Raw genomic sequence first — 15,647 nt, 5'->3', positions numbered from 1 at the left:
CATAAAACATAAGAGCAGAATTAGGCCATTTGGTCCATTGAGTCTGCTTCGCATTTGATCAAGGCTGATTTATTTTCTGTTTCAACCCTATTCTCCTGCCTTTTCCTGGTAATCTTTGACACCCTTACTCATCAGGATCCTTTCACCCTTTGCTTTAATTATACCCAGTGGCTTGGCTTCCACAGCTGTCTGTGGCAGTGAGTTTCACAGATTCACCACCCTCAGGCTAAAGAACTTTCTTCTCTGTGATCCTCAGGGACATCCTTCTACTCTGAGGTTGCGCCCTCTGGTCCTAGACTCTCCCACTATTTGAAGCAACCTCTCCATATCCACTCTGTCCAAGCCTTTCAATATTCAGCAGGTGTCAATAAGATCCTCCCTCATTCTTCAGAACTCCAACAAGTACAGGCCCAGAGCCATCAAACATCCTCACGTGTTAACCCTTTCATTCCCAGGAACATTCTCGTAAACCTCCTTTGGTTCCTCTCCAATGCCAGCACATTCTTTCTTAGATATGGGACCCAAACCTGCTCACAATGCTCCAAATGCAGTCTGACCAACGCTTTACAAAGTCTCAGCGTTTCACCCTAGCTTTTATATTCTAGTCTTCTCAAAGTGAATGCTAACATTGCATTTGCCTTTCTTACTACTGGCACTCTCTGCTCCACCACAGCAGTCACTGAGATAATATTTATATAAGTAAATTCTGAATATATAACCAACATGTACACTGGCACGGTATACTCTTTTTCCTGTTAGGTCAATAATTTAGACCAATTCTAATGGCTTTTAAACATCTTTCCCCTGAAGTCTATACATGGTGTCAAAAATCTGGGCTGTGGCTAAATAATGACAGCCGGTAGATGTAGGGTTAACATTCACCAGCACAGTTTGTAAGCCTGTTTATGGTTAAGAAAAGCAGTGAAGCGCTGATTCTTTTGTTATGTGCTGTGTTATATGACGTGGGTGATCATGCTTTTTCCATGACAATGATTATTCTTGGCAAATTTTTTTACTGGTGTGGCTTGCCACTTCCTTCTACTGGGCAGTATCTTTACAAGACGGGTGACACCAGCCATTAGCAATGCTCTTCTGAGATTGTCTGCCTGACCAGGACTTGTGATATGCACCAGCTGCTCATAGGACTGTCCACCACCTGCTCCCATAGCTTTATGTGACCCTGGTCGAGGAACTAAGCAGATCCCGCACCTTGCCCAAGGGTGACCTGGAGGCTAGCAGAGGGAAGGAGTGCACTACACCTCCTTTGGTAGAGACGTATCTCCACCCCGCCACCTGCTAAGAGCTAGTATCAGTTCTAAAGTGTGAATGTAAAGCTACTGTGATTCTCCAGGTGCAGTTTCATTAGGCAATAAGCAATCGGTGGAGGAATGGAGCAACTTGGCAGGTCGAGCAGCATTTTGGAGGGAAAAGAACTGTCAATGTTTCAGGCTGAAATCACAGGCTATCCAAAACATCGACAGTTCCCCCCCCCCCCCCCACCCCCACAGATGCTGCTCGGCCCACAGAGTTTCTCCAGTAGATTTCAGCACGTGCAGCCTCTTGTGCCTCCATTATATAGCTCCTGTTCTGTAATACATTGATTATTCTATCATACTACATCCTCTTTCTGGCTGACTTACTATCCTCCAGTGCAGGCCCCCATGACATGAAGCATGTATTCCTGAGAATGCTGGTAATCATGGTGTATCCCTCCAGAGTCCTCAGCCATGGTGTCTGTCTATCAAGTTACCCCTCACCCCCCCCCCCACTTTGCTCCAAAGTGAGAAACCTTGCCCTGCTCAGCCTTCCTCATAAGGCCTGCTCTCTAATCCAGCCAGCATCCTGGTAAATCTCTTCTGCACCCTCTCTAAAGTTTCCACATCCTTCCTAAAATGAGGCAAGGAGAGCTGAGCAGAATGAAGTTGAATATGTGGAGGTTGTATGTAACTGATACATTGGAAAATGAAGACTAATTTCTTTCCCAATAGCTCTGGTAATTTGGTTCATTGGTGGATTGTTGTGACCTACAGTAAACAGAACTGAACTTCCATATCCAGTGCGGCGTTCACATGATTCCTGTCCTGCAAAAACTGGGCAGATCTTAACACTACCCTAGAAATCACTCAGTTAGGAAAGAAGAATATATTACATTCACAAGGATGATTCCGGGAATGAAAGTGTTGTCATACAAGGAATGTTTGATGGCTCTGGGTCAGTACTTGCTGGAGTTTTGAAGATGGGGAGGGGATCTCATTGAAACCTTTCAGATGTTGAAAGGCCTAGACAGCAGATGTGGAAAGGATGTTTCCCATGGTGAGGGAGTCTAGGACAAGTGGCCACAGCCTCAGATAGAGGAGCGTCCATTTAAAACAGAGCTGCGGAGAAATTTCTTTAACCAGAGGGCGGTGAATTTGTGGAATTTGTTACCCACAAGCAGCTGTGGAGGCCAGGTTGTTGGGTGTATTTAAGGCAGAGATTAGTAGGTTCTTGATTGGACACAGCATCAAAGGTTACGGGGAGAAGGCCAGCGAGTGGGGCTGAGGAGGGAAAAAAAGGATCAGCCATGACTGAATGGCAGGGCAGACTCAATGGGCTAGTGGTCTGGTTCTGCTCATATGTCTTACAGGCTTATTACTGCTCACCCTTGTAACAAGATCAACAGAGATATAGGAAAACAACCGTCACCTTCTCAGTGGTCTTACATTGTATTTTCTGGTAAAAAAAAATGCAAAATTAGGAATAGAGAACATAGAGTACTATGCAAAAGTCTTAGCCCCATTTATATAGCCAGGATGCCTGAGACATTTGCACAGTACTGTATTAATTTTATGTATCGCACATTACTGCTGCCACAAAAAAAAACAAATGTCATAACATAGACTTTTGGAGAAGAGAAGTTCGGTGGGTAATACCGTTCCGCCTGACCAGAAGTGCACCGAGAGCGGTAAGCGTGAAGAATTGGGGTGCTTACTGATCTGGCTAACAACGGATGGTGCAATCCGGGGTATATTACGATCGAGGAATGTGTTTGCAGACTGGATATTGAACTTTTTACTGTTGGACTTCGGCCACATTCCACTGTGATACAACACTTGGCTGCACGGGAGGTCATTCCTGCCCGTGGCCATGGAACGTGCAGCTCCTCCCATGGAGGGTCAGACACCCTGAGCCAATGGACTGGTCCTGGACTTATTTTCCATCTGGCAGAGCTTTGCATTTTGTTGTTTGACTGTTGGGGTTTTTTGTATTGCTATACTTACGCTCTATTCTTGGTTGATGCGGCTGTAACGAAACCAAATTTCCCTCGGGATTAATAAAATATATCTATCTATCTATCTATCTATCTATCTATATGTGAGTGATGATAAACCTGATCCTGACTTGGGTCTCTGTTGTGGACTGAGAGTGGGAAGGGGGCAGGGAGAGGGGAATCATGGTTGGGAAATGGTGAAGGGGGAGGGGAGGGAGTGGGAAGCAGTGGAGATACATTCTGTAATGATCAATAAACCAATTGTTTGGAATCAAATAACCTTGCCTGGTGTATCACCCCTCTCACAGTGCTCCACCCTTGCCATTCCCAACATCCTTTGCTCCTGCCAGGTTTACAGACTTGCTCTCCGCTCCGCATTGACAAATAGACTATCACCCAAAAGTCTGAGGCACCCTAATTATATATATACGTGCCTAAGAGTTTTACACTGTGCTGTATAACTTTGAATACTCCCAATGCTTCTAATGAATTAGAGGGAGGTTGTTCAACCATCCTGTCTGGTCTGGCTCTCCAAGCTTTACAATCAGTCCCATTTAGTTCCTTGTCTTCCATTGTCTCTCTCATGCCCAGCAACATCTATCATCAAGGATCCCCACTGTCCAGCCCATGCCATCTTTTCACAGCTACCATTAGGCAGGAGGTTCAGAAGCCTGAAGTTCCACACCACCAGGTTCAAGAATAACTATTTCCTTTCAACCATTGGGTTCCTGACCCAACCAAACACAGCCCTACTCTCCAGGTCAATATAGCAACGCTTTCCGAATCAGCATCAGGTTTATTTTCACTGACATATGTCATGTAGTTTGTTGTTCTATTACAGCAGTACAGTGCAGAACATAAAAATCACTATTACCTACTAACAAGTGAATAGATATATAGTGCAAAAGAGGAATAGTGAGTTCAAATTCACTAGTTTGTATACTGTAGCTTTTTCTGGCCAGCATCTTACTGAATTAATACCATCTGTACACAGACAATCGTCTTCTCTGTATTGCAAAACCATCACCCTCTTACTTTTGCTCAACTTCAGTCTTTCACCTTCTACGGTGATATGCACTAAACAACACCATTATCAGCATACGTAAAATTGATATTACCACAGCATATGATACTATCCTCACCCATGGATTTGTATTTGAACATTTGATCCCCAATTTCAAAACTTATCCCAAGAGTCCGAGTCACTCAATATTTCATTTGCTTTATCAGCATGTCTTAATAACTCTAGTCTGATTGATGGATTATCTCATTTGCCTCCTCCACAACTTGTCCAGTCTGCAGTCAAATGAGGAATCAGTGGCAACTTGGTAATAGCATAATCCCACAAATATCGATCCACATCAGTGCGTTAGATTTTGAAGTTCTTCTTCATTACTGTGTCTCCTGCTGGCTGAGGTGAAGTTCATCCTCCAATAGGCAAATCTAAAGTCATGCTCCCTATTGCAGCATTATGACTTTCCAAATGACACTCTTTCCATCCCTTGGTACAACTCGTTGCTGTTGCTATATAATATGCCTGTCCCACCAATACATATTGGAAGAAGAACTCATTAGTTACAGGCAGAACATACAATAAACAGTTCGCATAAGTACCGAAGCCAGAATCCAGAAGCTTCTTCTTTGTCATCTCTTCTGGATAAGCCTAGTGGTTTACCCCTTTGATGACATCTTGATAAATCTATCCCTTTCCCAGGACTATTCATAACAATAGTATGTGTTGTGGGTTACTTAAGAATACTAGTTTCCTCATGATATTTGCCCATTGTGATCTCTTTCCAAAGAGTAGGTTAAATTATTTCCATGTCAAGGAATATGAAATACCACACAGACATAAAACCTTCTTTTACTGTAATCACAGGTACCCAGTTGGTTGGTTACTGTTTAGACTTCTACTGTGACACAAGGGCACTTTCCTCCAACCCCTTGTTTTAGTTTCTTGTCTGATACCTAATTTGGTACTTGATATGCATCAAGTTGTAATAAATTTGTGCCAATCATGGCAAGCAACCAACTAGTATAGGGAGCATATTAGCTTTATACATTCCCTCAGATACAAGGTCTATGCAGTCAGTTATCAAATTTGTGGCATCTTGAAGGGGTTTCATAAACTTAACTGAATTCAAAGTTACCGGTGATGCACTCCAACCCATTTAATTAGTCTGTATCTGATTCCGATAATATTCTCCAGTAATATTTCACCTTTTCTGCTGAAGGGACGATACCTGGTTTCCTAACTCTGTTGTATCTAAAGTATTGACCATTTCAAACCGTGATGCATCACAGGCTTTCACTAATTCCAATAGTCCTCTCCTTTCCTATTTTTGACTGACTTAAACTCACTCTTGCTCAGTTGTCTCCCAAGAAAATGAGTAAATAATGTCTCACCGACGAGCACCATTCAGAGACCAGTATTCAGTTAGATTAAAAATTACCTGCACTTGCTGGTACACTGGTACCAAAGTGTTAAAATCCCCTTTATCTTCTAACACTGATGCTACTCTTTTGTATTACACTGGCTCTCACTACACTTAGACTCTGGTGTAGTAGCAGCTTCTTAAGGTTGTAGGTCATCAACTGTACATTATTCTCATCATATTGAAGTAAACCTATAACACACAAGTGTAATTTGTGCTCTTATTTCCAGTTTTTTATTTTCAATCTTAAATCATTTTAAGTCTATATTTTCTATCTGTTTTCTAGCCCATCCCATCCAGGCTCCCAATTGTCTTTGGACTCAAGCCATCCATCTTTTTTCCCCTTTTCCGCATCCAATTTCATTTCAGGATAGGGAAGGCATGAATCAACATGTTTTTCTCTTTATTTTCTTGACAAACTCCCCTGATTGAGAGATTGGAAAAAGTCCTCCTTGGCTGCCATCTACTTAGAACAGCTGTTCCAACCCCAAATCTTCCAAATCAGGATTACCATATCCATCGATGGTCAAGTCTCCAAAATTGGGACCATCATGTACATCAATTGTTACTTGCTGATGGTGATAATGTTCCTTTTTCTTCCCCACCCATTTCAATTGGGTGATGTGGTACCATCAACTTTTATCTGGGAGAAATCAGTACCCGGTATACTGATGGACTTGCTTCGCTTATAATTTCATAGGTCCCTACAAACCTTGGGTATAAAAATGATGTAGGTTAGTGTATTCTGGTCATCACTTTCTCCTAGATTTAATTCTATGAGACTGACTTTTGAATCAATGCAGGCTTTACTCTGTTGCCTTTTCTTTCCTAATTGATGGGCTTCCACGTAATTGGCCTCTTTCACTATTTCTACCAATTATTCTACCCACTCTTCTGACACAATTCAGGTTCTGACAAGTCTAATCTTAACAACTCTTCCAATGCTCTCATGTTTCTTCCAGTCATGAGTCTATAAGGGGTGTAACCCATTGATGATGCCACTGTTTTCCTATTATCGTCAGTATATAAGGCAAAACTACCTGCTCTGTTGTTCCATGTTGTTGCCCCATTTTGGCCATCATATTTTTTTAATGTTTTGTTCATGCTTTCCACCATTCCACTTGACTATGATCTATAAGGTAAATGCAGTCTCTGCTCAGTCTCTAAATGTGGCGTGACATCTTGCATTATCTGGACTGTACACTGTGTGCCTTAATCTAATTCTATGCTCCGAGGTAATCCTCAGTGAGTAAAAAAAAAAATTTCCATAAGATTTTTGCAGTGTCTTTGGCCGTGTTTGTCATCATCAGGAAAGCTTCCACCCACTTGGTGAAAGTATCTACCATGACAAGAATATAGTTGTACCCTCCTGAGGTGGGTGACAAAGGTCCGACGTAATATATCTGCAAATTAGTCCAAGGCCCTTCCAGTGGTCTGATATGTCAGAGGGCCCCATTCTTACGTTTCTATCAGGGTTATATTGTACAGAAATCAAACAATTCTTGACATAGTGTTCCACGTTGTCCTTCATCCTCAGCCACCAACATATCTCCTTTATCTTTTTCAGGATGCAATCAGCTCCCTGGTATCCTCATAGAACATAGTAACAGTGAATCATCCAATTATTTTCCTCCCTCAGGGATCGCAAACTTCCCTTCATACAGAACTACTCCATCGTTAACTTGTACACCTTTGTGCTCTTTGTACTTTTCTGACCCTGCTCCTTCTATTAATTTTTAAAAATTTTTTATCTTTCTTCTGCTCCTCTGTTAAACCCATAATCTTAAACTGTTGTCCCTTCTGCCTTCCCACTTCCCCAATTTGTGGCTGCCATTCTTGCCCACTTAAAGCACCTAGTTCATCAGCCTTCCAATTCCCCTCAGGATGTAAGACAGAGTGGGCTTTCACCTTTATAACTTCGTATTCTTTCCTCTTTGCTTCTTCAAATATATACTAAAACTGAGCAGCAGATGGGAAGGGCTTTCCATCAGCTGAAACAAACCCTCTTACTTTCCAAAGTGACAAATGTTCTGAAAGGCTATTACAAACATACACACAGTCATATATCAGAGTATATGAGTGATCGGGGTAGAAAACATTCTTAGTGGCTAACCACATACCGGCTGGCTGGTGGCACAGTGGCATCAGCACTGGACTTCGGAGCGAAGGCTCCGGATTCCGAATCCAAGTTGGGTAACACCCCCCCGGTCCCGAGCATGCTTTCCATCCGTGCCGGGTTGAGCATCGAAATAGCCACTTGGCCTTGTAAAAAAAAGGGTCGAGCTAGGAACGTTCATATCATGACCCGGTTAATCCGAAAGGAGACCAGTCCTGACACTACGTGCCAAACGAGAATGGCTGACTAACTGGTGCAACACGCTAGGGGAAAAAAAACACATTAAAACTTTAATGCACTTTAAAGCTTTATTTTACCTTCCTGGCCATCTTCATCCTCTACATATATACTGCACCCAGTTCTCCTCTCACCCATCTGTACTGATGAGGAGCCATCTACAAAAGTTTTAAAAAAGGAGGTTTTCCTTTGTGTTTTCCCTTTGTTTGTGTCTTTGTTCTTGGGTATTGCTCTTTAATCTTCTTCTGCCTCCCCCCTTATTATTTTGATACAAATGGTCCCTTGGGATCATTTGCTATTGTATCCTGAAGCCCATGAGGTTCTCCTGTACAATAAAGATTATCTGCAAGGAAAGTAAAAACTTTGATATCCTTTACAGCTACATCTCAACCCTGCAGTGCCAAGGCTGCATGATCAAGACATTTTAATTCGAACATCTAGTGGTAGCTAGATAAATGCTGAATTGCTTTTTGGACCAGTCCAATATTTAAACTGAACTTCCGTTTGTACTTTACATAACAAAACACAGGTTGCTTCAAACCTATTTTTCCAAGGGATCTCAAACTCAAAATCATTATGTGTAAAGTCTTGAGCAACATTTTTTATATTCTGTAAAATAAAGCTGTTTTGTTAGTAAAGCAACTTTTAGGACTGCTCCCCAAATGTTCCAATCTTTCCAAAAATTTAAGTTCAAATTCCAAATGGAACTGTCCACCAATGAGCAATTTCCCGGAATACCCATTTCCCTCAGAAATGTAGGCATCTCATATCTGGAATAGAGATGCACAAATTTCAGTTCAACCGAGATTATACATGACCAGTGTGGAACCGGGGTTCTCCTGAAATCAATTCCATGGAAAACAAAAAAAACACAAACCAAAAACTCAACCAAGACAAAACACAAAAAATCCATTCTTGCACTGTTCTTCCTTCAAAATCTTCCTGCAAGTAACTGCAAAACTTAGCACAAGCAGATAATTCCCACCATGAAAAAACTTTTATACAATTTCCAAAGAACCAAAGAGAAAAAAAACACTGCTTGTTGGGGTCTCTGACACATTAACACATTGATGCAAAAAAAAGGCACAGCCTCTTAAAACAGTGTTTGCATTGTCAGACACACACTCTGTCAAGTGAATTCACATGTGGCCACAATTTACAGAATTAAAACATACAAACTATATGCACTTTAAACCATTCCAGAAAAATTCTTGTTCCTAAGGGTTAAACCGTTGCTAAAATATTCAGTAACAATCCAATAACTTCGAGGAAATGCGTTACTCTAAAACAAAGAAATGTTGGAAGTTATTCATCATGAACAAGTTAACAACATTCAACAAGCTTAAAGCATGAAATCCCAACATTAATTGAAATTCCACCATATTCTGACGCTTCTGTAACTTCAATCTCTGATTTTTGTAAGGATTTAAATTCCATGAGCTATCCACTGTGCAGTTCCGGGTATAATGACCTGCATGACCACCTCTGAAAGAGCAGATTTGAACTCTGTACTGCCCCAAACAACAGCTTCCCTGATTGAGTAAAGGCACTGTGTTACATCCCTTCTACATTCACTCCTTTTCGAGTCTATCCCGATCTACATTTTTTTTGCTGATATTCCGGCATTTCCTATTATAAGACCATAAGACATAGGAGCAGAATTGGGCCATTCAGCCCATCAAGTCTGTTCTGCTTTACATAATGGCTGATCCCATATCCCACTCAACCCCATACACCTGCCTTCTCGCCATATCCTCTGATGACCCAACCAATCAGGAAACTACCAACTTCTGCTTTAATAATCCCAAGGACTTGGCCTCCACCACAGTCTGTGGCAGAGCATTCCACAGTTTCACAACTTTCTGGCTAAAAAAAACTCCTCCTTACCTCTGTTCCAAAAGGTCACCCATCAACTTTGAGGCTGTGCATTCTATTTCTGGATACCCCTACCATTGGAAACATCCACTCCATATCCACCTCATCTAGAGCTTAAACATTCAGTGACTTCAATGAGATCCCCCCACAATCCTCTAAATTCCCAAAGCTCCCAAGCACTCCTCATATGTTAACCCCTTCATTCCCAAAATCATTCTCGTGAATGTCCTCTGGACTCTCTCCAATGACAACACATCCTTTTTTGAGATATGGGACCCAAAACTGTTGACAATACTCCAAGTGCAGACTGACTAGTGTCTTATAAAGCCTCAGAATTATCTCCTTTTTTTATATTCTATTTCCCTTGAAATAAATGCCAACATTGCAGTTGCCTTCTTTACCACACACTCAACCAGTAAATTAACTTTCTGGGAGTCTTGCACGAGGACTGCGAAGTCGCTCTGAACCTCTGATGTTTGAATTTTCTCCCCATTTAGAGAATAGTCTGCACTATAGTTCCTTTTACCAAAACGTATTATCATACATTTCCCAACACTGTATTCCATTTGCCACTTTTTTGCCCATTTTTCCAATTTGTCTAAGTCCTGCTGCAATCACATTGCTTCCTCAGCACTACCTACTCCTCCACCTATCTTCATATCATCTGTAAACTTTTCCACAAAGCCATCATTTCCATTTTCTAAATCGTTGACAAACAATGTGAAAAACAACGGTCCAAATACTGACCCCTGAAGAACACCACTAGTCACTGGCAGCCAGTCTTTATTCCCACTCACTGCCTCCTGCCTGTTAGCTATTCCCCTATCCATACCAGTATCTCTCCTGTAACGCCATAAGGATTTTATCTTGTTAAGCAGCCTCATGTGTGGCACCTTATCAAATGACTTCTGGAAATCCAAGTAGGTGCCATCTAATGCCTCTGCTTTGTCCACCCTGCTTGTTACTTCCTCAAAGAACTCTAACTGATTTGTCAGGCAAGATTTCCCATTATAGAAACCATGCTGACTTTTATCATTAGTTTCCAAGTACCCCAAAATCTCATCCTTAAAAATAGTCTCCAACACTTTCCCAGCACTGAGGTTAAGCTAACTGGCCTATAATTTCCTTTCTTTTGCCTTCCTTCCTTCCTAAAGAGTGGAGTGACATTTGCAATTTTCCAGTCCTCCAGGACCATGCCAGAATCAAGTGATTCTTGAAAGATCATGACCAATGCATCCGTTATGTCTTCAGCAACCTCTTTTAGGTCTCTGGGATGACCTTTGAGTTTGCCTTGCACTTTTGCCTTTGTAATGGCAATGGCGCTGACGCCTGCTGCCTGACACTAATGGACCTCTGACACACTGCTAGTGTCTTCCACAGTGAAGACAGATGCAAAGCTCATCTGCTATTTTTTTGTCCCCCATTACTACCTCACCAGCATCATTTTCCAGTGGTCCAATATCATTCTCACCTCCCTTTTATTCTTCATAAAACTGAATAAACTTTTAGTATCCTGCTTAATATTATTGGCTAGTTTGCCCTCATAATTCATCTTATCCCTTCTTACAGCTTTTTTAGTTGTCTTTTGTTGGATTTTAAAAGCTTCTCAATCATCCAACTTCCCACTCACTTTTGCTACCTTATATGTCCTATCTTTGGCTTTTATGTAGTCCTTAACTTCTCCTGTTAGCTACAGTTTCCTACCCCTGATATTTGAGAACTTCTTCTTCTATGGGACATATCTATCCTGCACCTTGCAAACTATTCCCAGAAACTTCATCCACTTCTGCTCTACTGTCATCCCTGCCAGCATCTTCCTCCAATCCACCTGGGCAAGTTCCTTTCTCATGCCCCTGCAATTTATTCCATTGCAATACTGATACTTACGCTTCTCTCTCTCAAATTGCGGTATGATCACTGCCTTCTAAGGGTTCCATAATAAGATCTGGGTTATTACAAAACACCCAATCTAAGATAGCCTTTCCTTGAGTAGGCTCAAGCATAAGCTACTCTAAAAAGCCATCTTACAGGCATTCAAAAAAATTCCCTCTCTTCAGATCTGACACCAATCTCATTTTAACCAATCCCCATTACAATTGTAACATTACCTTTTGTTACATGCATTTTCCAGCTCTGTTTGCAATGTCAACCCTACATTTTGGATACTATTTGGAGGCCTATATATGACTTCCATAATTGTTTCTTTTCACCCCCAGTTTCTTAGCTCCACTGCCAAAGATTCAACATTCTCTGACCCTCTGTCACCTCTTTCTAAAGATGTAATCCCATCTCTTACCAACAAAGCCACACCACCGCCTATGCCTTCCTCCCTGTCTTTTCAATACAAAGTATATCCTTTGATGTTAAGCTCCCAACTATGGCCTTCTTGTAATCTATCTTGCTCAGCATCAGCTTTTTGCTGATATGCTTTTAAATCCTCAATGAGGCAGGCAACTGCTGCTGGATTCAGTAGCTGCTTAAATTCCTTGTCTGACAATTTCCCCTTTGGCAACTTTAAAAAGAGCTTTGTCACCCTCACCACTGGAGTCCATTTCCCGAGTACATACTTCTGGAGGAATTCCCTCCAATCAAAATAATCCAAGTCCTCTGGACTTGCAGAATTCCCTGATTCTTCATCCTAGGTCTGTACTTACTAACTATCCAACACCCTGATCTCTCTATTTCTCATCCATGAGGTCCGACTCGAGTGTCCCACTGATGAAGGAATTTATTCTTGAGCCTAATTCTGGGTCAACAATTCTGTTACAAGTGTAACGATATCCTGTGTTATTCACATGGACTGTGCTTTTTAAAAGAGAGAGGGAGAGCGTGCAGCTGTACAGTACAAACAAATTGTTACTGAGAGAGCCAGAGAGGCGAAGACTGCTCACAGTTTGTTTGGGATTTCTGCAAGGACACTGCCAGCTTCTGAGTTCTTACAGAGAGAGAAGGGAGGAGCTACTTGATGGACAGCTGGTGTTCAGCATAACAGTATTTAAACTAGCTTAATTGCTTGTTTCACAGGGCACGCAGACGCACTAAGGTGTGGTGAAGTTACTACTATCCTGTTCAGGTGCCCACGAGTGTGGTGGGACTAAGGATCGATTGTGAGGGACCGATCCGTGATTATTAGTGTGTGAAAGAGCAACCCTGTGGAGTCTACCCATGTGTCTAACCTTTGCCTGGGTTGGTAGACTATCACTTGAAGACAGTGCTCTTAAATTGGTCAAGTTTGGCTAACTTGGAAGTCTCAGAGGACAACGGGAAGATCGACGGCATCAGCTCTCCTGAAGAACTAGACACCTCTCTCTCGCTCCAATGCTACGCAACTCAATAGCACGAACTGAACTGATTTCATTTACCCATCATTGTAAGACTGTATCCATTTATCCCCTAGGCTTGAAGAAATTTGGTTTTTATATTTCCACACTTATATATGCATGAACTTTGCTAACTTGTTTGATTTATCTGATTTTATATTACTGTAATGCGTAGTTACTAATAAACGAGTGTTAGTTAACAGCAATACCAGACTCCAAGGCGTTTTCCATTTCTAATGGTTCTTTAACCCATTATGGGGTACGTAACAAAATTGAGGCCTGCGTCAGAGATTTGAACTAATTGGTTGGGGGCTTATTTGAATTGATTGGGGAAAATCCCTTTTGATTTGGTTGAGTGGAAAAACAGCAGGAATGGATATTAAGGATTTTCTGGCAGGGCCAGCACCTGTGGTTTTGAAGAGAGCTCAAAAGGATGAGTTGCAGAAAATTATTGAGGAACTGGAACTTAAGACGGTAAAGAAGGGTATGACTAAGGTAGAAATTCAAAGAAAAATAGTTGAATATTATATTTCGAGGAAGCAATTTACTGAGGATGAGTTGAAAATGTTCGCGGAAGGTTAGGCTGAGTTTCAGCTTCAGTTGGCAAAATTAAAAATGGAGCATGAATTGCAAATAGAACGGTTCAAGGCTGAGGGGGCAGAAAAGCCGAGACAGATCGAGAGGGAGATGTGGCAGCTGGGATGTCCAGTGTTGGACCCTGCTGGTTTTTACAGTTTGAAAAAGCTGGTGTTGATTGAAGCATTTAAGAAGTGTGTTCCGGATGATATAAGGGCATACCTAGATGAAAAGGGTGCCAGTACCTTGCTGGAGTCTACTGGATTAGTAGACGAGTTTGTTTTAACCCACAAGGTTGAGCTTACTGCGGATGAGAGTTTCCCAGAGAGTAGCTGGGAGGTTCAGGGTAACCTTGAATTTGAAACTGGGACAAGTGATGACAGCCTGGAAGAGGCAGCTGTCCCAATTGCCTGTGTTCAGGTAGTTGAAGTACCTGTGGATTCACAGGGTACTGAACCTTGTGTTGAAGCTCAGTTAAGGTCTGAGGTGTCTGACATGGTCGAAAAGGAATGCAGTCCTTTTGTGTCAGATGGTCTTGGTTCAGTAAATAAGGGGTTAACCTTGGTACCAGTGGAAATTGAGGATTCTCAGTCACTTGTATTAGACAGTGTTCTAAATGTAGGTGATAAGATGAAAATTGATGAGGTAAATGTTACAGAAGATATTGAGAAAGGTGCTGTTTCTGGACTTTTGAATAAAGTACTTGGGAAGTTTGGATTGGTTTCATGATCTTTGACCCTGCTTTCAGGACAATGGCCTACTAAAGAAGTACGTGCCACTCTGATGAATTTTGTTTCAACATTTGGATGTCAACACCGTCAATGTTACGGAGTTGCTTCTCACGATTGTGATGTGGAGAAAAAGGATTGTTTTGGTTTTGAGAGGCCATTTGAAGAGATTACTATGGAGACAGATCAAGCTGAAGGTTGTAGAAATGGAATAAATGGATTGTTTGGAATTTTTCACAATATACACATAGTTTTTGTAAGTCTGGTGATAGTGCTGAGTTTAGTAAACATTGATGTTTATGCAGCAGTTCAGCTAACGAACAAGCCTGCTGCTGCTAACGACCCACACAGGGACACTGATATTTACTCTGCATGCACAGTAACTCGAAGCATGTCTAAAAAGTCTGCAGGTGCCCATGATAGCAAAACCAGGGGTTCAAATCATGATGATTTGTCACAGATTTCTCTACCTTCCATGTTACAACAGGATTTGAGTAGCAAGGAAGATGAGGAAGGTATGTCCTTGTCTAGAGATGAATTTATAGCAAAACAAAGCCAAGATTCAGAAATTGCTGTTTTAAAGGAGACAGCTCTCACAGAAGAGGAGGTTCAGAGAGAGTCAGTGGGATACTATCTTAAATATGGGGAGTTAATGAGGAAGTGGAGATCACCTACTGTGCCTGCAAGTAATGACTAGACCATTGAACATCAAGTTATGGTCCCAAAAGTTTACAGGGCTGAAATTTTAAACCTGGCCCATGATAATCCTTCAGGTGGACATTTTGGGGTAAAGAAGACAGTGCACAGGATTATGAGGGAATTCTATTGGCCCAATGTGAGGAAGGATACTGTGAATTATTGCAAGATTTGCCATACTTGCCAGGTTGTGGGGAAACCTAATCAGGTTATTCAAGTAGCACTTAAACCGATACCTGCTGTTGGTGAACCCTTTTCTGGTGTCACAGTGGATTGTGTTGGCCCACTGCCAAAGACTGCAACTGGCCATCAGTATGTGTTAACTGTAATATGTGCCACTTGTAGGTTCCCCGAAGCAGGTACTCTTCAAAATATTAGGGCTAAAACAGTGGTGAGGGGTCTCATCAAGTTTTT

This window comes from Mobula hypostoma, chromosome 18 (genome assembly GCF_963921235.1).
Source record: "Mobula hypostoma chromosome 18, sMobHyp1.1, whole genome shotgun sequence".
NCBI classification, from domain to species: Eukaryota; Metazoa; Chordata; class Chondrichthyes; order Myliobatiformes; family Myliobatidae; genus Mobula; species Mobula hypostoma.
Note: the sequence above shows the minus strand (reverse complement) of the source record.